We start from the raw sequence: 14,981 nt of genomic DNA, 5'->3' as shown, positions 1-14,981 counted from the left end.
GGCTACAGATACGTAAAGGTGAGTGCAGTTAAATAGCAAAATTCAAGCACACTAGTTCTGACTGTGCACTCTCACTCAGAAAAGCACATTGGAATGTGGGAGTACTCTTATATTGACAACCTTTAGTTCGTTCTAATTTATAAAAAAATAATAAACTATTTAGAAAATTTAGATATTTTATATCTATTACACAACCCATTGTCAAATGATTGAGATATCATTGTTTGGCAACACTGAAACTGAAATCAACTGTAAGAGTAAGGAATATGACTTTTAAAGATATTTGGTAAGAGCAATGTTGTAAGGCAGAGACCAACATTATAGAAGTTCTCAACCTGTGTACTGGACATAGTTAAAATTTCCCAGGACCATTGAAAGAAATTCTCAAATCCACAACCACCTCAAGTGCTGTCTGTGAATCAAATGAGTGATGCATCACCCACAAACATGTAGTAGACATTCTTAAAGTGACATAAATGCTACTGCAATTAATAAAATGGAAAATCATATTACAATATTACTGAATTCATAATAAGTTGATATTTTTCTCAACCTATGCGTGCTAGATATAAAGTTATTATACAGAGACATGTAACATTTTTAATATTTCAGAGGCATGCTCATGATATTGTAAACCAGGCACTGTTAAAAGATCACTGGATTGGGAATTAATAAGCCTGGGATCTAGTCTTCATTTGGTCTCTCGTTGGCTATGGTCTGGGGGTTTTGGGCAAGCCATTCAACCTTTTGTGCCTTGGTTTAGTTGATAAATGTTGGTGTTTTCCCAGATAAATCCCTTCCCAACTTAACATTATCAGATGTAACATCTATGGCTTAGAATGTACAGTATAAATTAACCTTCCTGAAGATCTTCAGAAGTTACTATAACATATATTTTCAGGGCACTGAAAACTAAGTTTTTGATAGCTTACATTTTTATAAATAATTTACTTACTCATTTTTATCATCATAATAAATCTGATTCATTAATCACCAAAATATCATTTTTGAAAATAGATGCATGAAAGAATCTGAACTTGTTATGGTTTTATCTATTCAAGTTACCTAATTTTGGTAGCCACAGGCCCCCATTGTCAATAGGGGAAGATTATCCATTTTAGCAATACAGTCTCTGATAACTTCAATCCATATGCCCTTCAATTCCATTTTTACGTCAGATTGAATGGGAACATGAGGCCCCCAATAGTAAATTGAACCTACTTTCTCTTTGGAAATTGGTCTTTCTACCTAGCTGTTTGCCTCTGTTCACATTCTTGTATTCCACAGAAAATATACATTAGGTGTTAAAATCACAGTGATTAACAAATTTTAAGTAGAAATAGTTATTAAGTATAGCATAATCATGTCTTTGAGTTAGTACAAAAGTAGGAAACAGAGCTTTAGTGACTTTTTTTTCATTCTTTCCACCATATTACAGGGCAAAAAGGAATAATTTTGCCAATTCAAAACTATGCACATATATAGTTTCCACCAGTATTTAGTAGTAATGTTTCTCAAGATGTATAATTCCTTTTCTTTCTGTTTTCTGTAGTTTGATAAACCCTAAATAGGAATTAATGTTGTTTCAGTTAGGTTTATTATTTCTTTTATGTGGTTTAATTTAATGCAATAAGCTAGAGATTTTGTAACATATAATTTGATAAAAATTTTCTCCCTTCATATCTTTTAGTTTGAAAATAATGGATTAATATAGATTGTAATTTAACAGTAGAGGAAATACATTTTACTTTTAGTTCTTACCTACGTATCTTGGGAAAAAGGAAACATCATTTTTAAGGATTATTATTTTTCTACTAATGAAAAAAATAGCATGATTTTCCATTCTGGACTTTGTAATTAACTTTACCTTGGAATAGTTGAATCTTAAATATAACTTTATTGAAAAATTTATTTTCAAGAAATATTTTAAAAAGTAAAATTTGTGTGATCTCTACAAAAAAGAACTCTCACATTCCAACGTGCTTATAGCTACAATAATCGGTTAAAAGAGACAAATTATAGAGAAGATATAGGTTGTGACACTGAAATTACAAAATGTGAATTAGGGAAGTAAACGTGTAGAGTTTTGTATGCAATCAAAGTTAAGTTATTATCAGTTTAAAAATACCCTTATATAAGATGTAAAGAAAAGCAAAAACCTATAGTAGCAAAAGCAGAGCAAAAACCTATGGTAGATATACAAAAGGTAAAAAGTAAGGAATCAAAGTATACTGTTAAACAAAACCATCAAACCATAAAAGAAGACAACAAAAAAGGCACATAGGACAAAGTATCTACAAAACAATTAGAAAACAACTTTTTAAATGGCAGTAGTAAATTCCTACCTATCAATAATTACTTTGAATGTAAATGGATTAAATTCACCAGTCTAAAGATAGAGTGGCCAAATGGATTAAAACAACAAGACTCAGCTACATGCTGCCCATAAGAGACTCACCTCACCTTTTAGGACACATGTTGACTGAAATAGAAGAGATATAAAAAGATATTTTGGTTTCCATGCAAATGGAAACCAGAAGAGAATGGGGATAGCCATACTTCTACCAGACAAAATAGGCTTTAAAATCAAAAACTAAAAAGACACAAAGGAGGTCATTAAATAATGATAAAAGGATCAATTCATCAAAAAGGTATAACAATTGTAAATATATATGCACCCAACGTTAGAGTACCTAAATATATAAAGCAAATATAAAGTGATAAAGAGAAAGAGATAAACTACAATACAAGAATAGTAGGGGACTTCTACCCCAAATTCAACAATAGACAGAAAATCCACGTTAAAAAATCAATAAGAATGCATTGGACTTTATGCGTTAGATCAAATAGACCTAACAGACATATACAGTACATCTCATCTAACAGCAGGAGAATACACATTCTTATCAAGTGCACAAGAAACAATTCTTCAGGGTAGATCACATGTTAGGCCACAAAATGAGTCCTGACAAATTTAACAAGATTGAAAGCACGTATTTTATGTAAAACAACGCCATCATGGAAAAAGTGCTAGTGTAAACAAGGTTTAAATATGATTTACTGATTGTTTAAAAAGGAATTATCTTAGCCTTGATTTGATGGGATTTCCCCTTTGTAAGCAGCAAAAATAAGTTCAGAATGAAGCAACTCTGTAACAATACAGCTTCACAGATCTTTTTGAATAAACAAAGTTGGATATGTTTCTACTTCAGAAACCATTTACTGTGGGCTCACAGCTTTTCCATGTGCTCTTTACAGTCTTAATTTTAAACCCATTCATCAAAAGGATTAAGGCAATGAGATTCAAGTCCAAGACAATAGGAAGTATGTGCTTCAAAACTGTCACGCTAATGCTCTGAGGAACATTGTTATTTCAATAGCATGATTTAAAACCACTGAAACGATATGTTTTATTTATGATTACCATTCATACTTTCAAAAAGAATTTGAGATGGTTTGGCAGGGATGTCTTAAAGAAACAAACTCCAAATTTTTAATTTTGTGCTTGTAACAAGCAATTTTTCCTACATAAATGTTACCTTTTTTTCTTCCCTTGATTTTGCTTTCTTTGGTATGGTTGGTAGTTATTGCACTTCTGGGCATAGTGTGCTTTTCTACAAGTTAAATAAAAACATAAATTGATTTTGATGTAGCTACTTTCACTATTTCAGTTAGTGTGTTTTCCATACCTGCAATTCATAACATGTTTACTGGCCCAGAACTTTAAAACCCAAGTTTGGCTCAACACAGTCACTTCAAACCAACTTAAGATAGCAGTTACATTTCCAAGGTCATTATGGAGACAGAGTTCAAGACTTGAGCATTTGAATTTATCAAGCTCATTCGTGTTTTAGTTACAGGAAGTGTTCATATTTCATGTAAGAAACAGCAACTCTGAGGATAAATTGAAACTCAAATATAACCAAGGAGTGTAAAACTACTTTATAAGCCCTTCAACAATAAATATGCCAACAATCCTCTGCATACTTTGTGTCATTTGTTAGAGCATTCAACTGAATTATGTAACATGTGATACCAATACATAATTAACTTTTTTTTTTCTTTTTTGAGACCCAGTCTTGCTTTGTCTCCCAGGCTAGAGTGCAATGGCATGATCTCAGCTCACTGCAACCTCTGCCTCCTAGGTTCAAGCAATTCTCCTGCCTCCGCCTCCCAAGTAACTGGGATTACAGGCATGCGCCACCACACCTGGCTAATTTTGTACTTTTAGCAGAGACAGGGTTTCACCATAATGGTCAGGTTGGCCTTGAACTCCTGACCTCAGGTGTGCCACCACCTCAGCCTCCCAAAGTGCTGGGAGTACAGGAATGAGCCACAGCACCTGGCCTATAATTAACTTTAAAAAATATTCTATTATTGAATGCCTGAAAAAATCATATTACTTCTATGTATTAAAAACAAACTATTACGTATATAGACCAGAGATATGGTGTCAGAGATGAGATATGGTGTCAGAGATGAGATATGCACATTGTTATTCAACAAATCTCTAGAATGTTTTCATCTCTCAAATCCAAAACTCCAAACCCATTGAAGAGCTCCCACTGCTCCCTGTACCCCAGCACTGGCAATACGACCATTCTACTTTCTGTTTCTAAAGAGTTTGACTACTTTAGATACATCATATAAATGGAAGCATGCAATATTTGTCATTTTATGACTGGCTTATTTCACTTAGTATAATGTCTTCAAGGTACACCTGTGTTGTAGCATATGAAAGGATTTCCTTCTTTTTTGTGGCCGAGTAATATTCCATTGTGTCCTATACTACATTTTTAAATCCATTTTATCAATCAATGGACCTTTTAGTTACTTCAATTTTTGGCTATTGTGAATAATGCCACAGTTAATATGAGTGTGCAAATATCTGTTTTAGATACTGTTTTTAATTCTTTTGGATATACAGATGTTCATTGATTTACACTGGGATTACATCCCAATCAGCCCGTAAGTTGAAAATATCATGTCAAAAATTAATTTAATATAGTTAACCTACCAAACATCATAGTTTAGCCTAGCCTACTTTAAATATGATCAGAACATGTGGATTAACCTACATCTGGGCAAAATCATTTGGCAACACACAGTACATTGTAGAGTATCAATTATTTATCCTCATGATGACGTGGTTTAATGGAAGATTTGGCTTACTGCTGCAACCCAATATCTTCTAGAAGAGAGTATCATATTGCGTATTACTAGCCCTAGAAAAGATCAAAATTCAAAATTTGAAGTATGGTTTCTTAATGAGTACATATCGCTTTCACACCATTGTAAAGTCCAAAAATTACAGGTTAGACCTTAGTAAGTTGGGGCCCATCTGTACACCCAGATATGGGATTGCTAGATTATATGATAATTCTATTTTCATTTTTATTTTTTGAGGAACCTCCATACTGTTTTCCATAGTGGCTACACCTTTTTACATTCCCACCAACAATGTAGAAGTGTTTCAATTTCTCCACATCCTTGCCAACATATGTTATTTTCTGTTTATGATCATGGTCATCCTCATGGTTGTGAGGTAATATCTCATTGTGGTTTTTATTTTTCATTTGCATTTCCCTGATGATTGATGATGTTGAGTATCTTTTCAGATGCTTGTTGGCTGTGTATATATTTTCTTTGGAGAAATGTCTATTTAAATCCTTGCCCATTTTTAAATCAAGTTAATTGTTTTTGATGAATTCCTTATTAATTACTCACCTCAGAGCCTTTCTTCTTAAAATACAGATTGCTCAGAGCCTTTCATCTAATTTACTAAATGTTGATCTTGAAGAAGTATTTTAATTTATCTGAATTTAGTTTCCTGTTCTATAAATTGATAGTAATCATGTTTTCCCTATCCACACCAGAGTGGTATGGTGAAGAACCAGTGGAGAAAATGACTAAAACGGCATTTTTATGCTGTCCAAATTTTGTGCAAATATATTATAATTGATTCGAAAGAAAAGAGTCTATCTACATTTTAAGACTATTTAATATTGTTCCATTTACATTGCACTAATGGTTCCTCTGTCTTTTTTCTCCCTGATGAAGTTCTAGATTGAAACTGAGGAAACTGTAAATCAGAGTTATATAACTCTGTTATATTAATTTGTATAACTTCCCTGTCTCTCTCTAAATATATATATTTAGACTGTATATACATATGCATATATATATTTAGAGAGAGAGTGAGATTACACCGAGGACTCTGCTTAGTACACTGCAACTTGCACCTCATTCTAATTGTGAAAACAACAACAAATTTTGATTGAGACTCTGTTATTTGTTAGACCTTTGGTTTTGTGAGGAAGGAAAGGATGATTCTGATAATTACATCAAATAGTTTACCATCTCCTCTGGTGGATGAGGCTTGTGAGGGCCTGACACATGGTAGAGGATCTTATTCATTATATAACAACTTACAAAACACATTGCTAATTATTTTGCTACTTAAGGTAAAAATGTAGCTCTCCCAAACAAATAAGATATTTAGACTGAATTCTGTAGAAAACACTACTTACCTCATTTTGCTTAGGTTTCACTGCAGAGTCTCATCTCTAACATTAAGGTAGGAGGAGCTCTATTTTTAAAAATTGAATAAACAAACCTAAATCAGAATAAATGATTTAATTCAGGAATTTTTTAAGGTGCTCAGAATTTTGGTAGAATAGCAGTGTATTTTCTGTAATAAGAACTACACAATGTTCTCTAGCTGGTTATACTCAAATGGTTATATGGATTTTATTCTGATATCAGTTTTGCAATTGATGACCACCCTTCATCAATAGCATGGTCTTTATTATGGTTTCATCTGGCTTTTTCTTCCCTCGTCTTCTGCACTGGGCTGCCTACTCCTTGGCTCTTATTATTACATACTCTACTTTTTTCACATACAAAGCTCTTCGTGCACTAATAGTGAATTTCTGCTAAAACTGTTACTTTCTTCAAATATCCTATCAAATGCTGACTGCCTGATTTATTGGCCTTATAGACTGACTATGTGAATCTTCCATTCTCTGTGGAATTCCATTCCACATTTTAACTTAAAGACTCTCTCTTTCCCAGCTGCGTTCTCTCTGCTGGATAAGCATTTTTCTTTTAATTTCTGTGGTAATGGGAAGGGAATTTTAAATCATGTTTTGTGTACAAGTGTTTAATAGGTTAAAATGGATGCTGTATCAGCTATCTGTTGCTGTGTAACAAGCTACCCCAAATGTAGAGACTTAAAATAAGAATCATTATTTTTTTTTTTAGCTCATGATTCTTGATTCTGCTTGGGGTTTGGTTCATCAAGGTGATTCTTTTGCTAGACTCAGCTGTGCTCATTCATGCACTCATGGTCAGCTGGTAGTTAATGACCACATGTGGCATTCAAATGTCTGGTATAACTTTTTGGTTATAAGTTGAGACAGTGTGGGTGACAGGATCACTTGACTGTAATTATTCATCAGGCTAGCATAGTTCCATAGTGGTGGAAGGGTTCCAAGCATAGCCCAACACCCAAACATTTTTAAACTTCTGCTTACGTCATGTTTGCTGACACCTCATTAGCCAAAACAAGTGACTTGACCAATCCATATTCAAGGTGTGGAGAAATAGACTACAGCTCTTGATGGGAGAATCTGGAATATCTCTTGACAAAAGCGTAGATGCAAGAAGAGAATCTGTGGACATTTACTCTCTGGCAGAGATGCTGTCATTTTTGTCATTAAGACACTTCCTGTGTCGTATTGTTTATTATTCATTGGCAGCCATAAGTTTGTTGTTTAGTGTTTCTTCAGTGCCTGCCCAGTATCATGTGGGAAAGTAGAAGCCCCTAACAACTTCTCTTAATTTCTACTTCTGAGAAATGAGAGAAAACAAACTTGGATAGGCATAAATGATGTCCAGCACAAATTCTAAGCAGCTATATGAGAGGTGAGTATATAGGGAGAGATGGAAAATTCTTTTAATTGAGACATTCTCAACCATAAGCAATTTTTCTTTCCTCAGGAGGAATTTGGTAATGTCAGGAGACATTTTTGGTTGTACATCTAGGAGGGAGCTCTGGCCAGGGATACTGACAAGCAATTCAGATCCTACAATGCACAGGACAGCCACTCACGACAAAGAATTATCTGGGACAAACTGTTAATAGTGCTGAGATTGAGAAACCCTGCTTTTCACTGAGTGCATGTAGATTAATTCATATAATGTTAGTTATAGAAGGGCACTTAAATGATGCAAACTAAAACAGGAAAAGACAATGATTATTTCTCTATTCAAATTAGTGAAGGAAAGATATATGTTTAAAGTCAGGTTGGAGATATTTCTCAAGGGTAGTATTTAAGTTGTGAGTGGATGCTAGATTTGCTTGATTGTTACAATCCATATTTTTATAGCTATATCAAATAATCTTCTCTCCCAAATTAAAATGGATATTAGATATATTTCATGGGTACCATATATTATTAGCTATAGCTCTTAGAATCAGAAGTATTTCAGTGATTATCAATTATTGCATATTGAATGAGACATGTAAGAAAGATGCCTGATGTCCTATGATTCTTAGAAATATGTGCAGTGGTTAAGCACATTGTCTTGGAAACATCACTTGTTAATGTGAGATCCTGAACAAGTTTTGTTACCTTGGTAAAAGGGAGATGATAACACCTACCCTGAAGATTGTTCGTTAAAGGTGAAATAAAAGAGGGTTTATGAAGAACCTTGCCTGGCACATAAGAATCACTGAGTAAATGATGGGGGTGATGGCAGTGTTGGTGGTAATTTATCTTACTTATAAATAGTAGCAAATATTTATTTGGATCATATTTTTAATAGCAAGAAATAATCTATTAAAATGTAAGTGAATAGCACCATTAAACTTTTAAAATCCATGGCTCCCAAACTTAGCATTTTTTTTTTTCTGAAATCCAGAAATACAAATAGTAATCATGAATCCTTGAGTTCTGGTACTCTGGCCTTGCCTATATAGAGTGCAAGCATTTATTTTTCTAAAATGAGAATTATTGATGATAGATGTGTCATATATTTTATTTACTCTTTAGAGTGACAGAAAAGAATGCAGACAAAAATAAGTGTTTATGTGTTCATAGTGTTGGTTTCTAATTTTCCAACTTGTATGTGCAGACTGTAAATATTTAGAGGGAAGATGTGAAATTCTTCCTTACCTACACAATAGATTGTTCTTTCTCTGAATCTAGACATAACTTCAAATTTTCTTAAGAAGTTCTCTTGAACTCTTAAGTAATTCATTAATCCACATGCCATCCTTTCAAATATTCAAAAAGAAAATATTCTCCAATATTGCTTACATGGAGGAGAGTTATTTTATCTACTAGTAAATGGAAGTTGCTAACAATCTTTCCTATTCCCCATAGTATTAAATAGTAATGCAATTTGACCACATATAACGTTGCTGTCCTCTGTTGACATGGAATGATAAGGAGGAAGGGAATATTTAACAGCACTTTTTAGATATTCCCTCATAGAATTGTTAATGTGAGTCCAATAACTTATTTTGTAAGTTGAGTGATTTTTCAAATATAAAAATAAAGCAAACAAAAAAAGTTACCCACATTCAATAAAGCTAGAAATAGAGTATGTGCTTCTTGCTTTCTTATCAACCAAAGGAGACCTGTGAATTACAGGAAAACCACGTGTGAATACTTCAAAGGAAATATGCCAAACACATTGTGTGTTTGTTTTAAAAGATTTAGTAGCCCCTTTAAAGCTCTAAGTAAAGCTGTTAGTCTGACTAATCATGTACTCCTGAAACCAATTAAATTTTCAGACTAGAGAAATGTTCTTCAAACACTTGAAAAAAATAAGAGTTCCTTCCTAAAGCCAACACCTTTTAATTAACAAAATACTCAGAGCAAAGCTGTGGTTTGCAATAGTATATTACACCTACCGTTATTCATGCTACCATTCTGGTGTACCAAACTCAATTCATTTCAGCTATTTTGAGCTTGATTTTCTGTCTGCTTATGGAGGGAAAATCACAGTTTTAGTAGAGTCATTTTAATTTTCTAATGAATGCATGAGAAAGGTATTATGTTACATAGTATGTCCTCAGACTATTCAGATGCCCTCTCTCTCTCTTGCTCTGTCTCTGTCTCTCTTTACACACACCCACACCTGCATACAATGTGTGTATCTATCTGTCTACCTAGATATACAGTTTAATTTTGTACATTGTAATACATCTGGTTTCTGGCATAAGGTGATTTAGCAAAAAAACAAACAAGACCCACCCAAATCTGTTACTGGAGGAACCTTTCATAGCATAACATCAGAAAGACTATTTTCAGTAAGGACCCTAGGCAGGAAAGGACAATTCCTCTGGTGGACTTGAGAAGAATACCCTTAGTCTCTGAGATGGTTAGAGAGGCTGATATATGAGCCAGCGAATCCCAGAGCCAGCTTCTTGTAACCCAAAATAGGGGCATAAGGCAAGGGGTGAACACCCAGGCATGATCAGACTTGGAGTTAAGGTTAAATAGGGTACAGAGGAAAGGATTTCCACCAGCTGGAGGGGAAGCCATTTCCCATGCTCCTTAGGGATGACAACTGGAGACCCAGCCCAGAACATCATTGAAAATTCTGTGTAATAGTTTATATATCCTAACTCTTTACCCATTCTAGGTTATGAGTTCAGGCGCTCTTAGCAAAACAAATCCTCTTTCAGTCTTTTAAAATGTCGAGTTAACAGGAAATATCCTTGGCACAACAATATGACCCTGCCTGACCCTTAGAACTATGAACAGGTTACTCAGACTCTGCGAAACCAGTAACAGATCTGACCAGCCTACACTTCACTGAAAAGGGTGATTTGCATATATTTCTAATACTATGACATGGTGGAAAAGAAGGAACCTCATATGTGTTAGATAGAGGTAAAGGCATCTGAAAGTGCAATAAGAATCAATGTGATATGTGTAATAAAATGAGATAAATAGGCCAGGCGCGGTGGCTCATGCCTATAATACTAGCATTTTGGGAGGCCGAGGCGGGCGGATCACGAGGTCAGGAGATTGAATCCATCCTGGCCAACATGGCAAAACTCCATCTCTACTAAAATACAAAAAATTAGCCGGGCATGGTGGAAAATGCCTGCAGTCCCAGATACTTGGGAGGCTGAGGCAGGGGAATCGCTTGAACCCGTGAGGCAGAGGTTGCAGTGAGCTGAGATCACACCACTGCACTCCAGCCTGGCAACAGAGCAATACTCCATCTCAAAAAAAAAAAAAAAAGATAATTTTTTTCAGGACCTCAAAACTTCTCCTTTGAAACACTTTGATTAAAAAATGAAAAAATATATGCATGCATGAACCTAGAGGCAAGTCTTTTTAGAAAACATAAAATATTTTAAGTAATGTTTTTCTGAACAGAATTGGCTCTAATGTGTGAGAGGTCTATGAAGATTAGCCTCTTGCTACTTTATGTTTTAAAGTATATTCCTTGAGACCCAAAGTTTCTGACTTTAGAAAACAACTCTCAACTACTATCGGCTATCCTCTAGACACTTTCAAAATCCTCTAAAACCTAATAGTGGTGCAAGATTTTGTCTTTCCTAGTGATAACTAGATTTAAGTAAGAAAATGCTAAAGACTAAAAAGTGTTTAGGACCCACAAGAAAGGTATAATTCTGTTCCTCATAGAGATATTTTAGTTACACACTTCTTATTCTGATCCTCCCCAAAACATAGAAATCTAGAGTTGGCATTTAAAGAGAAAATGAGATTTTTGTCTGGAAACAGGAGAGAAAAGTTTTCAAGAAGTATAGAAAGCATATGAAAGGGCACAAGGTTTGAAATGGCCTGTACTCATGAGAGAATGCAGAATACACATGGGTGTGGAGGAGCCTGGAAAGAATGGAGAGAGGTAAGGCTGGAGTATCAAGTCTGGTTCAGAGTACAGAGCATAAAATCCCATACGAATGTAGAACATGAGGAGCCAATAACCATTGTGTGAGAAACACAGGGAAAAGAGGAAGAAAAAAGTCCACATAGTGTACTTACAGTCAAAACAATCCTAGGAGGTGACTTACATGTATCGTGTCATAAAATCCGTGACACAATTCCATTAGATGGGTACTGTTTTCATAGTTACACAAGTGAAAACTCTTGAGGGTCAAGATGTTCAGTGTAGCAGGCATAGTATAATTTCTTGGCTCAAGATGCCTCCAATGTCAGTGAACATTACTTTCCCAAGACTGTCTATTTAGGAAATAGTAAGGCCAATTGTCTATGAAGGAAGTACTGTTATAATCGCCATTTTACAGAGGAGTAAATGGAGATTCAGAGAGGTTAAGTCATCTGACTATAGTTACACAGCTACAAAAAAAAATAGAGCAAGGATTCAAATACAGCAATCTGGTCCTAGAAAGCCTAAATATTCTACACCCTGCTTTCTGATTCAGAGCAATTTCCTGCTTTTCTCCCTTCGAAAGAAAAAAATGTATGTGTGTGGGGTTGGGGGCGAATAAATTGACTGGCTATATTTTCTCTCTTTAATATTTGATCTTTCATTGTCTGCCCCAAGCAGTGGGTCTTCCTCCTTTATCTTCTTCTTGTGAAAATAGCTAAAATCACCTAACTGGTAAAAACTTAGGCAGGTTTTGTGTTCTAGCCTCCATTCTTCCAGTCTAATGGGTGGTTGTTAAATTTTGGTACTCATTGTATGTAGAAGACCTCTAAGTTCGCTAAAGAGCTTACTGCACATTGATTTTTTTTTTTTTTAGATTCAAAAGGAATCAATTGAGCACCTCCTATACTCCAGGACATGTGCAAGATGCAAGAGATAGAGCAGTAAAAAAGTCTGATACGGTTTCCCCTCCCTTTCCCAGCTGTGTACAGATGTTCTTCAGGTGGTAAATGCTGGAGAAGAGGAGACCAGAAATACTGGCCTGATGGGTCTATAGATGAGATTATCTGCCCATGACTGGTGCAGAGATGGCTGCATTGCTAGACCTCTCCATCTTCCTCTGAATACGTGTCCTCTAATTTATTATCCCAGTGGCATATTTAGTCATCATGAACCATCCTCCCTTTTTGAGTCTCAGGCCCTGGTCTTGCTTTTCAATAGACTCCCTCCCTCTCTTCCTTCCTCCTTCCTTCCCTGACTGCTTGACTTCCTGACTTCCTTCCTTCCTTCCTTCCTTCCTTCCTTCCTTCCTGCCTTCCTGCCTTCCTGCCTTCCTGCCTTCCTGCCTTCCTGCCTTCCTGCCTTCCTGCCTTGTCTTGCCTTGCTTTTCAATTGATTCCCTCACACCCTCCCTTCCTCCTTATTTCCTCCCTCCCTCCCTGACTTCCTGACTTCCTTCCTTCTTTCCTTCTTCTTTTCTGTCTTTTTCCAAACGTGCTTTTCAGGAAACAGTGGTCTGCTTGTTGAAGTCTGATAATTTTCTACTTCCTCATCCTCCACTCTATTGAAATTTAGTGTGACATGATCATTTCCACCTCATTAGGTACTTCTTTCATGGTCAGAAGTAAGTCTGGAGAAAAAAAAAAAAATCTCTTGTTTCTGCTCTCATTTGAGGGTCAAATTTTCAATAAGTCACTTTTTAAAAAAGCATTTTCTGACACTTCCCATAAGCTTGAAATCCTCCTAAACTGCTGTATATTGCCTCCGTATACATTGTGTATCTATTTTAGGAACACTCCATCCATATTTGCCAGTCAGCCTGGTGTTCTGCAGTTAGTTCCTACAGTGATATTTTAATTTAGCTCTCTTTTCATCCTCTCTGGATATTTAGCTCTTTTCCTGGAATCCCTTTTAAGATTTCTAGATCTTGTTTGCTTCCATGATTTCTTCTCCTGGACTGTGACACAAAACGCTATTCTTTCTTTACATTACATTTAATTCTTTCTAGAAAGAGCCTCAGAGTAGTCAGATAGCTTTGAGAAACAAAATTTTTCCTTTATCGCCTCAGTGTTACTGCCTTTGAATCATTATTTCTTGACATAAATTTCTTTATTCTATCTGATACTTAAAACACTATTTTTTTCTGTCTGCATTGATCAATATTAGTGCCTTCATTCACAGAAAACTGTTAGTGTCCCTGAGAAGCTTGAAAGACAAGAAACATTCTTCCATTCTACTCACCTTCTTCTCTAATGAGGAGACAACCTTAAAAACACAGTTACATGGCCATAAAAATTAATGAATGGCTACCTCAGAATGAAAATTCAATGTCTCATTTTTTTTTTTAGTGTTCTTAGAATAGTTCACTAGTTGTCCATGACTCTGAGTCTCCTGTTGAGATGTCTTTTGCAGCTTTCCTTGAAACCTTTTATTCCGAACTACATAGTCCGATAATTTTGCCACCAATCTTCTGGTTATATTATGCTCCTGAGTTCATTGTCTATAAACTTGATTAGGTATTCCTTCCCCTCACCACTCACCTCTGATAACCCAGCTGTGTGTTGGTATTTAGTATGAATTCACACCAGCAAGTTCAGCCCTTTTCAATCAATATAGGGCCACACAGAGACCTTTGACTGACTACTCCCGAAGTATTTCACATTTTGGGGACTTATCTCCAGTTTTTCACCACAGTTGTTCATCACTGTGTTTCTTACTAGCCAAATGTTTATAAAAACATTAATACCTAACATTATTGATTACCTACTATAGTGTCAGGTGCTGTAATAATATTATTGTGATGATGATTATGCTGTTGTTTCTGGCATTGTCATACATGTGTTGCTTGTACTACTCATTGAATCTACACAACTGCCCTTATGACATTTACCCTATTATTATTCCTCTTTTAAGGTAAATATATGAAAAATGCTTCCCACTTTGCCTTGCTTACTGCTAGTGTTGAACAAATGTTACAGCTGAAACTTAGAGAGGTTATGTGGCTTAACCAAGGTCCCAGAGTTCCTAAGGCAGAGAGTAGGATTGTCTACCAAGCATTTTGATTCTAGTACTATACATCTTAACCATTATCATAGGCTGACTTG

General features: G+C 35.3%; 1 protein-coding gene across 16 annotated transcripts in view; it reads left to right on the top strand.

Moving 5' to 3' along the window:
- Positions 1–14,981, top strand: part of DMD (dystrophin) — a 2,153,717-nt gene that overhangs the window by 1,462,933 nt on the left and 675,803 nt on the right. The window lies entirely within an intron of this gene.

This window comes from Macaca fascicularis, chromosome X (assembly GCF_037993035.2).
Source record: "Macaca fascicularis isolate 582-1 chromosome X, T2T-MFA8v1.1".
In the NCBI taxonomy this organism is placed as follows: domain Eukaryota; kingdom Metazoa; phylum Chordata; class Mammalia; order Primates; family Cercopithecidae; genus Macaca; species Macaca fascicularis.
Note: the sequence above shows the minus strand (reverse complement) of the source record. Positions and strands in the feature narration are given on the sequence as shown.